We start from the raw sequence: 15,254 nt of genomic DNA, 5'->3' as shown, positions 1-15,254 counted from the left end.
TTACTATTATAAACATTTTTCATTTACTCTTAAAAGTGCTAAAATTATTTTAAACACTAAGTGAAGATATGTCAATTAAACCTAATTCTCTTCTAAGTGTCCAAAATCTTTCATCATCTAAAGGTTTTGTAAAGATATCCACTAATTGGTGCAAAGTATCAACAAATTCTAGAACTACATCTTCCTTAGCGACTTGGTCTCTAGTGAAGCGATGTCTTATTTCAATATGCTTAGTTCTAGAGTGTTGGATGGGGTTTTTAGTGAGACAAATAGCACTAATATTGTCACACATGATAGGAATGGTACCTACTTCAATTCCATAATCAAAAAGTTGTTGTTTCATCCATAAAACTTGTGCACAACAACTACCAACTGAAATGTATTCGCCTTCAGTGGTAGATAATGCAACACAATTTTGTTTCTTTGAAAACCAAGAAATCAACATATTTCCAAGGAATTGGCAAGTACCGGAGGTGCTTTTCCTATCTAATTTGCATCCTCCATAATCCGCATCAGAAAAGGCATGCAAGCTAAAGCTAGAGTCTCTAGGATACCAAATCCTAAACTAGGAGTATCCTTAAGGTACCTAAAGATTCTCTTAACAACTAGTAAATGTTATTCCTTAGGACATGATTGAAATCTAGCACATAAGCAAACACTAAACATAATGTATGATCTGCTTGCAGTTATATAGAGCAATGAACCAATCATTGACCTATATAATTTAACATCTATATATTTACCTCCTTCATCCAAGTCAAGCTTTGTAAAAGAGCTCATTGGAGTGTCATGAGGTTTCTCATTTTCCAGTCCAAACTTTTTGAGCATATTTTTTACGTAATTAGCTTGATTGATGAAGATGTCATATTTTCTTTGCTTGATTTGGAGTCCCAAGAAAAATGAGAGCTCCCCCATCATGCTCATCTCAAATTCACTTTGCATTAGCTTGGAAAATTCTTGGCAAAGAACATCATTAGTAGAACCAAATATTATATCATCAACATAAATTTGAACTACTAATAAATCTTTACCTTTATGCTTTAAAAACAATGTAGTGTCAACCTCCCCTTTTGAAAAACCTTTTTCAATTAAAAAGTTTGATAATTTTTTATACCAAGCTCTAGGAGCTTATTTTAAACATAAAGCGCTTTTGTTAATTTAAGAACATGATTTGGAAATTTTGAATCTTCAAAACCTGGAGGTTGTTCCACATACACTTCTTCTTTTATAAAACCATTTAAAAATGCACTTTTAACATCCATTTGATATAATTTAAATTCATGAAAACATGCAAATGCTAATAACATTCTGATTGCTTCCATCCTAGCTACGGGAGCGTATGTTTCATCATAGTCAATGCCTTCTTCTTGAGTATAACCTTGAGAAACAAGTCTAGCCTTGTTTCTCATTATATTACCACTTTCATCAAGCTTATTCCTAAATACCCATCTAGTACCTATAGTAGATTTATTACTAGGCCTTTCAACTAATGTCCATACTTTACTTCTCTCAAATTGATTTAACTCTTCTTGCATAGCCATAATCCAATGTTCATCACTTAATGCTTCTTTAATATTCTTAGGCTCTATGCATGAGATAAATGCAACATAATTACAAATATTTCTAAGAGAAGATCGAGTTGTTACCCCTTTGGATGGATCACCTATGATTTCACCATCCTTGACATAGTTGTACTCTCTTGGGTAAGATGCTTCCCTTTCTTCAATGATTGGATTCTCGAGAGGATCATGAGTTTCCTCATCTTTTGTTTCTTCCTTTGATGATGGTTCTCCAACGTCATGTCTAACGTCATTTGTATTTATAATGCCTGCATCATCATTCAAACAAGAATCCTTCCTCGGAAGGAGATTATCATCGAAAACAACATGTATAGACTCTTCTACAACTAAAGTTCTTTTATTAAATACTCGATAAGCTTTAAAATTTAAGGAATAACCCAGAAAAATTCCTTCATCACTTTTCGCATCAAATTTGCCAAGATTGTCTTTGCCGTTGTTTAAAACAAAACATTTACATCCAAATGGATGAAAATAGCTAATGTTAGGCCTTTTTAAAAAAAAATTCATATGGAGTTTTCTTAAAAATAGGCCTAATCATTACTCGATTAATAAAATAACAAGCGGTATTTGTGGCTTCCGCCCAAAAATATTTTGGCAAATTGTTTTCACAAAGCATGGTTCTAGCCATTTCTTCTAAATTTCAATTTTTCCTCTCAACAACTCCATTTTGTTGAGGGGCTCTAGGTGATGAAAAATTATGGCTAATACCATTAGAATTACAAAACTCAGTAAATCCAAGATTTTCAAATTCAGTTCCATGATCACTCCTAACACTAGTTATAGAGTAACATTTTTCGTTTTGGATTACTTTTGAAAACGTGATGAATTTTTCTAATGCTTCATCTTTAGTACTTAAGAATAGAACCCAAGTATATCTAGAATAGTCATCTACCAAGACAAATGCATATTGTTTTCCACCCAAGCTAGTAGTCCTAGTTGGCCCAAAAAGATCTATATGGATCAATTGTAAAACTCTACTAGTTGATACGTCATTAATGGATTTAAAAGAAACTCGCTTTTGTTTTCCTTTAGCACAAGCATCACAGATTTTATCATTATCAAATTTCAGTTTAGGCAGCCCTCTTACTAAGTCTCCTTGAATTAACCATTGCAAAACACTCATACTAGCATGTCCTAGTCTCCTATGCCATAACCAACTATCATGCTCATCCTTTGCAACTAGGCATAAATTAGTCATTTCTATAGAGTCTAAATGCACCATGTAAATGTTTCCTATTCTATGACCAACAAGCATAATCAAAGTAGATGCAATGTCAATCAATTAAACAGTTAATTTAAAAATAAGACATTGTATCTTTTGTCAAATTCATCTAATCATATTATGCTTTAATCCATTCACATACAAAACATTATGCAATGTTGATAATCGAGATTAAGAGCACATGCATAAAGTTTTTGAAAAAAAAATGTTATGCATTAAAACTTTATAATATTTAAAAAAATGCATAATCATTAAGAAAAATTTAAGGTCAAAATTTTTGCAAAACCAAAATTCCTGAAAAATCGATATCAATTGTTAAAGAGATATCAATTACATTTTAAAAACAATTTTGACCAAAAATTAATATGATGAACTAGAGTTTATAAAACATTACCAAAATTATTATGTTCATCATACAATATTTTTCAACATACATGAGATAAAACATAATCATTTAGAATTAAAAACCTCATGCATGCATAAACTAAATGAGCAACCAAATGAAATAAAAACATTAAGTTTAGATGTTACTCATTCCTTTTTCATGTGTGGCTAGAGCATCTTGAATATCATCATCTTCATCACCATTGCTCCCGCACACCTACAAGAGACATTTAAGTAGATTTTGGTATCTGTTGAGTTAATCGATTGACGAATATGGCCAAGAGAGGGGTGAATTGGAAATTAAAATTTTAGTGTGAGCTTTTGTAGAAAATTGAAAATAATTGCACAGTGATTTAGAGTGGTTCGACTTTATCAACCAAAGTCTACGTCCACTACCTTAGCTATCCACACTAAGGATTTTCCAAAAAATTCACTAATTTGTTCTTTCTTTTGAGGACAAAGAGTAACCTTACAGCTCCCTCAAGAATTATACCCCAAATTCTTGAGCACACTCTTTTTCAAAGAGAAATACACAAATTTGCAAACTTACAAGGAAAACCTCACAAGGTAAGATGTTTGCACAATTCTAGAACAAGAAAAGAACACTCACAAATAATTACAAATGAGCACAAATGGTGTTCTTTGAAAGCAAAATGAATATTGAAAGGAAAATTGGCTTGATTTGCACAACTTGGTGTTTGATGCTTTCTCTCTTGTTTCTTTATAATTTCTTGTTGATCAAGGGCTTCAGAACTTGTTTAAATACACCTTGAATCACTTCTGAACGTTGGGGATGATTAGTGAAGATCATATAGCCGTTTTAGTGTGAAAACAATTAATAAAACAGTTTGGAGCGTGGGGGGAATCGGTACCCCCTATGGGGAATCGATTCCCTAAGTGTAAAATTCAAATATTTCGACCGTTATACAAGGGGGAATCGGTACCCCTGGGGGGAATCGGTTCCCTCCGAGCATACTGGAATTCTCGGAGCCTAACCATTCAGGGGGAATCGGTACCCCCTTGGGGGGGGAATCGGTTCCCTCTGAGCAATCTGGAATTTTTGGCTTTGAAATGGTTCGAAATAATTTGTAAAATTATTTTGAAATTGTTTTAAGTTTAAAACTTAATTTTACACTTTGAGTAAGGATTAAAAATGATCTTTGAAAGATTTGGAGTAATGTTTTGATATTCGAATAATTCTATCGAATATACTTAGAAAATCATTTGGAAAATCTTAAAATTCATTTAACTTAATTTGTTATATCGAAATATCAAAATGTTTTCAACAATCTCCCCCTTTTTGATATAACAAAACATTTTAGTAATTTTAAGATTTTGAAATCAAGTTTTGAAATTACTCTCCCTTACTTTAACACTTCTCCCATTTATCATTTAAAAACACATTTAATACTAACACTTCTCCCCCTTTTTGTTAAATCAAAAAGACATTTTAAAGAATTTAAACAAGGTTTTGAAATCATTTAGCCAATTGATTATATATAATATAAGCTGCTAAGATCACAAGCAAGAGAAACGTTAGCCATTAATTTCATAATCGATATTCATAATTAATGTGAAATGGCAAAATTGGTCATATATCTAATCATGAAGTAAATGATGCAAAAATGAATAAATTTAATCACACCAAATAGATAATTTCTAACCATTCATAAATCCAAACAAATTCAAAGCCAATCAATCCACAAATTCAAACATTCCAAAATATTCAAAATGTTAAAACAATAAGTTTGGAGTTCAAAGCAAAACATAGAATCACATATCAGGATCAGGAGGAGGAAAACGAGCTCGCATAGCGGCCATTTCGTTAGTGAGGTCATTAATATGCGCGTTGGTTGCTTCATTGTTTGCACGCATCTCTCGAAGAATTTCTAATTGTTGAGCTCCCATTATAGATAAGTGGGACTCTATAGAAGAAAAACATGAATCCATGGTAGCGTATCGAAAATCGAATGTCTCCATAAAGGATTGGAAATATGGAGGCATTTGATGCGTTTGTTGTGCTTGCTCTTCGGGCTGCTCCTCGGGCTGCTCATGCTCATCTTCAGCTTCATCGATGACTCGCATTAATTGCTCAAGCTCGAGATCTTCGTCAGCTTCGGGTGAAGCTTGTGAAGAACTAGCTCCCGGAGTATTTGCAGAAGATCGAACCCATTCACCGGTTTCCTTATCCTTAATTCATCCCGCTCTCGTTAATGAAAGAAGGTTAATTTGTTTCTTAAGGGAAAAACAACATCTAGACCAACTCTAAGCCCAGCTTTGGAAATCAGATTACTCAAAATGCAACCGTAAACAAGAGATGAACAGAGTTTCTTGTTAGGAACAAGATTTACGGTTTCAATAATTTCAGCAAAAATAATCTGAGGTAGGTTAATTTTAATATTGTTTTCGAAACAGTGTAACCGCCAAAGATCTAAGGCTCTATAAGTAGAATAACGACCTCCGGATGGTCGAAACCACCAAGAAATCATTAGATGAAGAAAACGTTCATGAATGTCTAAGACACTTGCACTATCCCTTCTTTTATAACGAGATCCTAAAACCTATTTTTCATTTGAAATACCATCATTATCTAATCCGAATGTATTGGCTATGTAAGCCGAGTCAATATATAAAAATTATCCTAGGAGGTAGGAACGAATTCCTATGGTTTCGGTTTTAGTTTGGTTTTTAACACAAACGGCATTAGAATAGAAAATACGAACAAGTTGATGGTAAACGATGGGTTCAAGGTCAAAGAGTTTATCAAATTTCCACTCTTGTAAAAGAGGAAGATATTTAAAATTGATAGCTAACATAGCTTGACGAGAAGGAATACGTTCTTCCCGGATTTTGTAAGAGTCAAAATATTGATAATACCAAAACGATGATTTCTAGGACCAGGATGATTGAAACACAAATTTTGGATAGTCAAGTTAGGATCAATGGGATTAGGATTAGAAATTGGAATAGGAGGAGGATTTGGAGGTGGATTTGGTTGACGGTGTGAACGACTAGATGATGACCTAGCACGTTTAGGATTGGACATGGTTTAGGAAATCAGAATAGAATTGATAACCTGCAATTTAGAAAACACATGTATGCAATTCAATCAATCCCAAAACTCAATTGAGTCCTCAATATTTCAAGGTTCTCTAAATCAATCCTAATGGGCAAAGTTTTTGAAAAACTTTTGAAAAATATAACAATATATGTATAGTTTTCATAACAACAACATAATTTAATCAAAACACAATAATTTGAAAATTAATTTTTTTTATTTCGAAAATTTAGAAAATTTTGGAAAATTCTTGTGTTTTGATGAAATTAGTTGTAATATCTAGTTTTTAATCACTAAATAATCAATGCCCGATCTAAAATTCAACCTAGAACTAATTAAAACTAGTTCTATGTTCATAAATTGATAAAAAAGAAGTTTTGGAAAAATACCTTGAATGATTTCGGATTTGAGTGAGATTAGATGAAGTTTGCACGTTTTTGATGATTCCAACAGGTTTAGATGATGATATTTGAAGTGAATTCCGATTAAAAACGTTGATTTGATGCAAAAATGGAGACTTGAGTGCTTAGAGGGAGAGAAATGGTGGAAGGAAGAAAAATAGAGGGTTTTGAACAAAAATAAGGGTTCTGCCCGTGTTTAACCAGAACCCCAGGGGGTATCGATTCCCCCTGTGGGGGGAATCGGTTCCCCTTCAAAGGGGGAATCGGTTCCCTCAAGGGGGGGATCGATTCCCTCTGCACCAAAATGCTAAAATCCGATTTTAAACACCCAAAATGCTAAATTAATTTCCTCTAGTAGTATTGGCAACTCATATATTAAAATTAATCATGTTCAAACAATTCAATTAATCTTTAAACGATATTTGAACATAAAATTAATTTTTCATCAAGAATCATAAACTCCCCCTAACTAATAGCAATGAATGCAATCAAAAATTACTATTATAAGCATTTTTCATTTATTATTAAAAGTGCTAAAATTATTTTAAACACTCAGTGAAGATAGATTGGTCAAACTTAATTCTCTCCTAAGTGTCCAAAATCGTTTCTTGTCTAAAGGTTTTGTAAAGATATCCGCTAATTGGTGCAAAGTATCAACAAATTCTAGAACTACATCTTCCTTAGTGACATGGTCTCTAATGAAGTGATGTCTTATTTCAATGTGCTTAGTTCTAGAGTGTTGGATGGGATTTTTAGTGAGACAAATAGCACTAGTATTGTCACACTTGATAGGAATGGTACCTACTTCAATTCCATAATCAAAAAGTTGTTGTTTCATCCATAAAACTTGTGCACAACAACTACCAGCTGAAATGTATTCGGCTTCAGTGGTAGATAATGCAACACAATTTTGTTTCTTTGAAAACCAAGAAATTAGCATATTTCCAAGGAATTGGCAAGTACCGGAGGTGCTTTTCCTATCTAATTTGCATCCTCCATAATCCGCATCAGAAAAAGCATGCAAGCTAAAGCTAGAGTCTCTAGGATACCAAAGTCCTAAACTAGGAGTGTCTTTAAGGTATCTAAAGATTCTCTTAACAGCTAGTAAATGTGATTCCTTAGGACATGATTGAAATCTAGCACATAAGCAAACACTAAACATAATATCCAGTCTACTTGCAGTTAGATAAAGTAGAGATCCAATCATTGACCTATATAATTTAACATCTACGCATTTACCTCCTTCATCTAAGTCAAGCTTTGTTGAAGAGCTCATTGGAGTGTCATGAGGTTTCCCATTTTCCAGTCCAAACTTCTTGAGCATATCTTTGACGTACTTAGCTTGATTGATGAAGATGCCATCTTTTCTTTGCTTGATTTGGAGTCCCAAGAAAAATGAGAGCTCCCCCATCATGCTCATCTCAAACTCACTTTGCATTAGCTTAGAAAATTCTTGGCAAAGAACATCATTAGTAGAACCAAATATTATATCATCAACATAAATTTGAACTACTAATAAATCTTTACCTTTATGCTTCAAAAACAATGTAGTGTCAACCTTCCCTTTGAAAAACCTTTTTCAATTAAAAAATTTGACAATCTTTCATACCAAGCTCTAGGAGCTTGCTTTAAACCATAAAGAGCTTTTGTCAATTTTAAAACATGATCCGGAAAATTTGAATTTTCAAAACCTGGAGGTTGTTCCACATACACTTCTTCTTTTATAAAACCATTTAAAAGTGCACTTTTAACATCCATTTGATATAATTTAAATTCATTGAAACATGCAAATGCTAATAACATTCTAATTATTTCCATCCTAGCTATGGGAGCGTATGTTTCATCATAGTCTATGCCCTCTTCTTGAGTATACCCTTGAGCAACAAGTCTAGCCTTGTTTCTCACTATATTACCACTCTCATCAAGCTTATTCCTAAATACCCATCTAGTACCTACAGTAGATTTATTACTAGGCCTTTCAACTAATGTCCATACTTTACTTCTCTCAAATTGATTTAACTCTTCTTGCATAGCCATAATCCAATGTTCATCATTTAATGCTTCTTAAATATTCTTAGGCTCTATGTATGAGATAAATGCAACATAATTACAAATATTTCTAAGAGAAGATCGAGTTGTTACCCCTTTGGATGGATCACCTATAATTTCACCATCCTTGACATAATTGTACTCTCTTGGATAAGATACTTCCCTTTCTTCAATGGTTGGATTCTCAAAAGGATCATGAGTTTCCTCATTTTTCGTTTCTTCCTTTGATGATGGTTCTCCAACGTCATGTCTAACGTTATTTGTATTTATAACACCTACATCATCATTCACACAAGAATCCTTCCTCGAAAGGGGATTATCATTGAAAACAACATGTATAGACTCTTCTACAACTAAAGTTCTTTTATTAAATACACGATAGGCTTTAGAATTTAAGGAATAACCCAGAAAAATTCCTTCATCACTTTTAGCATCAAATTTGCCAAGGTTTTCTTTACCATTGTTTAAAACAAAACATTTACATCCAAAAGGATGAAAATAACTAATGTTAGGCTTTTTATTTTTGAAATTTTCATATGGAGTTTTCTTTAAAATTGGCCTAATCATTACTCGATTTACAACATAACAAGCGGTATTTATGGCTTCCGCCCAAAAATATTTTGGCAAATTATTTTCACAAAGCATGGTTCTATCCATTTCTTCTAAAGTTCGATTTTTCCTCTCAACAACTCCATTTTGTTGAGGGGTTCTAGGTGCTGAAAAATTACGGCTAATACCGTTAGAGTTACAAAATTCAGTAAATCCAAGATTTTCAAATTCAGTTCCATGATCACTCCTAACACTAGTTATAGAGTAACCTTTTTCATTTTGGATTACTTTTGAAAACATGATGAATTGTTCTAATGCTTCATCTTTAGTACTTAAAAATAGAACCCAAGTATATCTAGAATAGTCATCTACCAAGACAAATGCATATTGTTTTCCACCCAAGCTAGTAGTTCTAGTTGGCCCAAAAAGATCTAAATGGATCAATTGTAAAACTCTACTAGTTGATACATCATTAATGGATTTAAAAGAAACTCGCTTTTGTTTTCCTTTAGCACAAACATCACAGATTTTATCATTATCAAATTTAAGCTTAGGCAACCCTCTTACTAGGTCTCCTTGAATTAACCGTTGCAAAACACTCATACTAGCATGTCCTAGTCTCTTATGCCATAACCAACTATCATGTTCATCCTTAGCAACTAGGCATAAATTAGTCATATCAAAAGAATCTAAATGCACCATGTAGATATCCCTATTTTATGACCAATAAGCATAATCGAAAATAGATGCAATGTCAATCAATTTTGTAATCATTTAAAATAAAACATTGTATCTTTTATCAAATTTATTTTTCAAAAGATTATGCTTTTAACCCATTCACATATAAAACATTATACAATGATGATTATAGAGAGTAAGAGCACATGCATAAAGTTTTTGAAAATGTTATGCATTAAAACTTTATAATATTTAAACAAAAATCTATGTATAAACATTAAAAATTTCAGATCAAAATTTTTCAAAACCAAAGTTCTTGAAAAATCAATATCAATTATTAAAGAGATATCAATTACATTTTAAAAACAATTTTGACCAAAAATTAATATGATGAACTAGAGTTTATAAAAAAATTTACCAAAAAATACCATGTTCATCATACAACATACATGAGACAAAACATAATCATTTAGAATTATTTAACATTTAAAACCTCATGCATGCATAGAATAAATGAGCAACCAAATAAAATAAAAAAAAATTAAGTTTAGAGGTTACCCATTACTTTTTCATGTGTGGCTAGAGCATCTTGAATATCATCAACTTCATCACCATTGCTCCCACACACCTACAAGAGACATTTAAGTAGATTTTGGTATCCAAATTGCTTTGGATCCTTGAACATTAGTTTCAATGCCTCTTGTTCCTTTTGGAACCCATACTTGTCTAATTTTAAATCGTTTTCCTTTCTTTAAAGGACAAGTATGTTCCTTATGACCATGATAATGACAATGTGAACATATTGTCATTATTGAACTAGATGAATTATTTAGAATGATCTCTTTTTCTTTTGTTAAACATTCAAGCTTATCTTTTAAATTGAAATTTTCTTTTTCAATACTTTCAAATTTCATTTTTGAGAGTTCTAAATCCTTCTTCAAGATTTCATTTTGATTTTCAAAATCCATTTTCATTTCTACAAGAAGTTTGTTTAATTTGAAAATTTCTTTTTCAAAGTTTTCAGATTTTATTTTTGAAAGCTCTAACTCCTTTCTCAACATTTCATTTTGATTTTCCAAGTTTGTTTTAGCTTTCAAAATAAGATCATTTTTAGTAATAAATTTAGAAATTAATTTATTGTATTTGGAGTTCATGGTCTCAAACTCCTAAAATAATTTATCATAAGCATCTTGTAACTCATTAAAAGATTTTGAATTAGATATATTTGAGTTAGAAGATACCTTTAGCTCTGTGAGAGCTAATAGAGACATCACTTTTATTGGTTCTTCTTCTTCCTTGTCTCTATAGATCTCCTCAAGCTTATCCCACATTTCCTTGGCACTTGAACAAGAAGAAACTCCTTTATATACATTAGGATCAATTGCACAACACAACATGTGCATAGCCTTTGAGTTTTGTTGAGCTTCATTCCGTTCTTGAATACTCCACTTCTTTGCCTTCTTAGTAGGAGAGGAATATCCTTTCTTGATTATCATCCAAGCTTCCATATCAAATGCTTTGATGAATATCATCATACACCTCTTCCAAAGACGATAATTTGTTCCATTGAAGTGTGGAGGCACGTCAATTGGTCTGGATTCTTCCATGAAGAATGAACCGAAAGTGGACGCCATCTTTATCGATTTAACTCTTCCCAGATCGACTCAAGAGGCGATTAAACCTTCAAATGAGTGAGGCTCTGATGCCAATTATTGAGTTAATCGATTGATGAATATGGCCAAGAGGGGGGTGAATTGGCAATTAAAATTTTGGTGGAAGCTTTTGCAGAAAATTGAAAATAATTGCACAACGATTTAGAGTGGTTCGACTTTATCAACCAAAGTCTACGTCCACTACCTTAGCTATCCACACTAAGGATTTTCCAACAAATTCACTAATATGTTCTTTCTTTTGAGGACAAAGAGTAACCTTACAACTCCCTCAAGAATTATACCCCAAATTCTTGAGCACACTCTTTTTCAAAGAGAAATACACAAATTTGTAAACTTACAAGGAAAACCTCACAAGGTAAGATGTTTGCACAATTCTAGAACAAGAAAAGAACACTCACAAATAATTACAAATGAGCACAAATGGTGTTCTTTGAAAGCAAAATGAATATTGAAAGGAAAATTAACTTGATTTGCACAAACTTGGTGTTTGATGCTTTCTCTCTTGTTTCTCTATAATTTCTTGTTGATCAAGGGCTTCAGAACTTGTTTAAATACACCTTGAATCACTTCTGAACGTTGGGGATGATTAGTGAATATCATATAGCCATTTTAGTGTGAAAACAATTAATAAAACAGTTTGGAGCGTGGGGGGAATTGGTACCCCCTATGGGGAATCGGTTCCCTAAGTGTAAAATTCAAATATTTCGACCGTTATACAAGGGGGAATCGGTACCCCCTGGGGGGGGAATTGGTTCCCTCCGAGCATACTGGAATTCTCGGAGCCAAACCATTCAGGGGGGAATCGGTACCCCCTTGGGGGGGAATCGGTTCCCTCTGAGCAATCTGGAATTTTTGGCTTTGAAATGGTTCGAAATACTTTGTAAAATTATTTTGAAATTGTTTTAAGTTTAAAACTTAATTTTACACTTTGAGTAAGGATTAAAAATGATTTTTGAAAGATTTGGAGTAATGTTTTGATATTCGAATAATTCTATCGAATATACTTAGAAAATCATTTGGAAAATCTTAAAATTCATTTAACTTAATTTGTTATATCGAAATATCAAAATGTTTTCAACAATATCCAAATTGCTTTGGATCCTTGAACATTAGTTTCAATGCCTCTTGTTCCTTTTGGAACCCATACTTGTCTAATTTTAAATTGTTTTCCTTTCTTTAAAGGATAAGTATATTCCTTATGATCATGATAATGACAATGTGAACATATTGTCATTATTGAACTAGATGAATTATTTAAAATGATCTATTTTTCTTTTGTTAAAGATTCAAGCTTAACTTTCAAATTGAAATTTTCTTTTTCAATACTTTTAAATTTCATTTTTGAAAGCTCTAAATCCTTCTTCAAGATTTTATTTTGATTTTCAAAATCCATTTTCGTTTCTAGAAGAAGTTTGTTTAATTTGAAAATTTCTTTTTCAAAGTTTTCAGATTTTATTTTTGAAAGCTCTAACTCCTTTCTCAACATTTCATTTTAATTTTCCAAGTTTGTTTTAGCTTTCAAAAGAATATCATTTTTAGCAATAAATTTAGAAATCAATTTATTGTATTTGGAGTTCATGGTCTCAAACTCCGAAAATAATTCATCATAAGCATCTTGTAACTCATTAAAAGATTTTGAATTTAATCTATTTGAGTTAGAAGATACATTTGGCTCTGTGAGAGCTAATAGAGATATCACCTTTATTGGTTCTTTTTCTTCCTTGTCTCCATAGATCTCCTCAAGCTTATCCCACATCTCCTTGGCATTTGAACAAGAAGAAACTCCTTTATATACATTAGGATCAATTGCACAACACAACATGTGCATAGCTTTTGTATTTTGTTGAGCTTTCTTCCGTTCTTGATCACTCCACTTCTTTACCTTCTTTGTAGGAGAAGAATATCCTTTCTCGATCACCATCCAAGCTTCCATATCAAATGCTTGGATAAATATCATCATAAGCTTCTTCCAACGACGATAATTTGTTCCATTGAAGTGTGGAGGCACGTCAATTGGTCTGGATTCTTCCATGGAGAATGAACCGGAAGTGGACGCCATCTTTATCGATTTAACTCTTCCCGGATCTACTCAAGAGGCGGTTAAACCTTCAAATAAGTCAAGCTCTGATGCCAATTGTTGAGTTAATCGATTAACGGAATCGACCAAGAGGGGGGTGAATTGGCAATTAAAAATTTGGTGGAAGCTTTTGCAGAAAATTGAAAGTAATTGCACAGCGATTTAGAGTGGTTCGAATTTCTCAACCAAAGTCTACATCCACTACCTTAGCTATCCACACTAAGGATTTTCCAACAAATTCACTAATTTGTTCTTTCTTTTGAGGACAAAGAGTAACCTTACAACTCCCTCAAGAATTATACCCCAAATTCTTGAGCACACTCTTTTCAAAGAGAAATACACAAATTTGCAAACTTACAAGGAAAACCTCATAAGGTAAGATGTTTGCACAATTCTAGAACAAGAAAAGAACACTAAAAAATAATTACAAATGAGCACAAATGGTGTTCTTGAAAGAAAAATGAATATTGAAAAGAAAATTGGCTTGATTTGCACAAACTTGGTTTTTGATGCTTTCTCTCTTGTTTCTCTATATTTCTTGTTGATCAAAGGCTTCAGAACTTGTTTAAATACTCCCTCAATTGATTCTGAACGTTGGGGATGATTAGTGGAGTCAATGGAGCCGTTTAAGTGTGAAAACCATTAATACAACAGCTTGGAGCGTGGGGGGAATCGGTACCCCTCATGGGGAATCGGTTCCCTAAGTGTAAAATTCAAATATTTCGACCGTTAAACAGGGGGGAATCGATTCCCTCTAGCATTCTGTTTTTCTCGGAGCAAAACCATTTAGGGGGAATCGGTACCCCCTTCCCCCCTTGGGGGGGAATCGGTTCCCTCTGAGCAATCTGGAATTTTTGGCTTTGAAATGGTTCGAAATATTTTGTAAAATTATTTTGAAATTATTTTAAGTTTAAATCTTAATTTTACACTTGAGTAAGGATTAAAAATGACATTTGAAAGATTTGGAGTAATATTTTGATATTCGAATAATTATATCGAATATACTTAGAAAATCTTTTTGGAAAATCTTAAAATTCATTTATCTTAATTTGTTATATCGAAATATCAAAATGTTTTCAACAGATGTGATACCTCTGTTAAAGAAATTGAATTTTTCTTCCAAATTTGGTCCAGCCTTTGCACAGGTGTTTGGTAGAACGGTGATCTGCCGAGACATAGATGTTGCTACAAGAGTTGCTCGAACTGATGGACTGGATTGCATAACTTTGGAAGGTGATCAAGTTAGCAAGAAGGGTGGTATGACGGGGGGATTTTATTATTATAGGCGCTCAAAATTGAAGTACATGCATATAGTTATGACATTTAGAGATGGCTACTCAGATCAGATTATCGAGGCCTTGTTAAAGATCACACTTCCTAGGTTTTCTAGAGATGTGCTTCCAAATGGTGATGTGAGAAGAGACTTGGATGATATTAGAGCAGAATGCATTGAATTTCATGCTTTGAACAAGTTTTTTTATTCAAAGCTTGATTCGAGGTTTGTTGGGATTAATCATGGTTTCAAGGAGCCAAGTGATTTATCTTTAGAATCTGGGGCAACAAATCAAACTAGTACCAAGTGA

The 15,254-nt window shown here is 32.8% G+C and overlaps 1 protein-coding gene and 1 pseudogene across 1 annotated transcript in view; one reads left to right on the top strand and one right to left on the bottom strand.

Moving 5' to 3' along the window:
- Positions 1-2,381, bottom strand: part of LOC120198358 — an 18,391-nt gene extending 16,010 nt beyond the window's left edge. The window contains exons 1-2 of the mRNA XM_039199704.1: positions 2,370-2,381; positions 1,063-1,067 (exon numbers count right to left, since the gene is read on the bottom strand). The gene's annotated coding sequence lies outside the window, so the exon portion shown is untranslated. The remainder of the gene's footprint in view (positions 1-1,062; positions 1,068-2,369) is intronic.
- Positions 1-15,254, top strand: part of LOC120198150 — a 19,480-nt pseudogene extending 4,226 nt beyond the window's left edge.

The sequence above is a fragment of the Hibiscus syriacus genome, unplaced genomic scaffold (genome assembly GCF_006381635.1).
Source record: "Hibiscus syriacus cultivar Baekdansim isolate YM2019G1 unplaced genomic scaffold, ASM638163v2 tig00117056_pilon, whole genome shotgun sequence".
Taxonomy (NCBI): domain Eukaryota; kingdom Viridiplantae; phylum Streptophyta; class Magnoliopsida; order Malvales; family Malvaceae; genus Hibiscus; species Hibiscus syriacus.
This window is presented reverse-complemented; position numbering and strand designations above follow the sequence as displayed.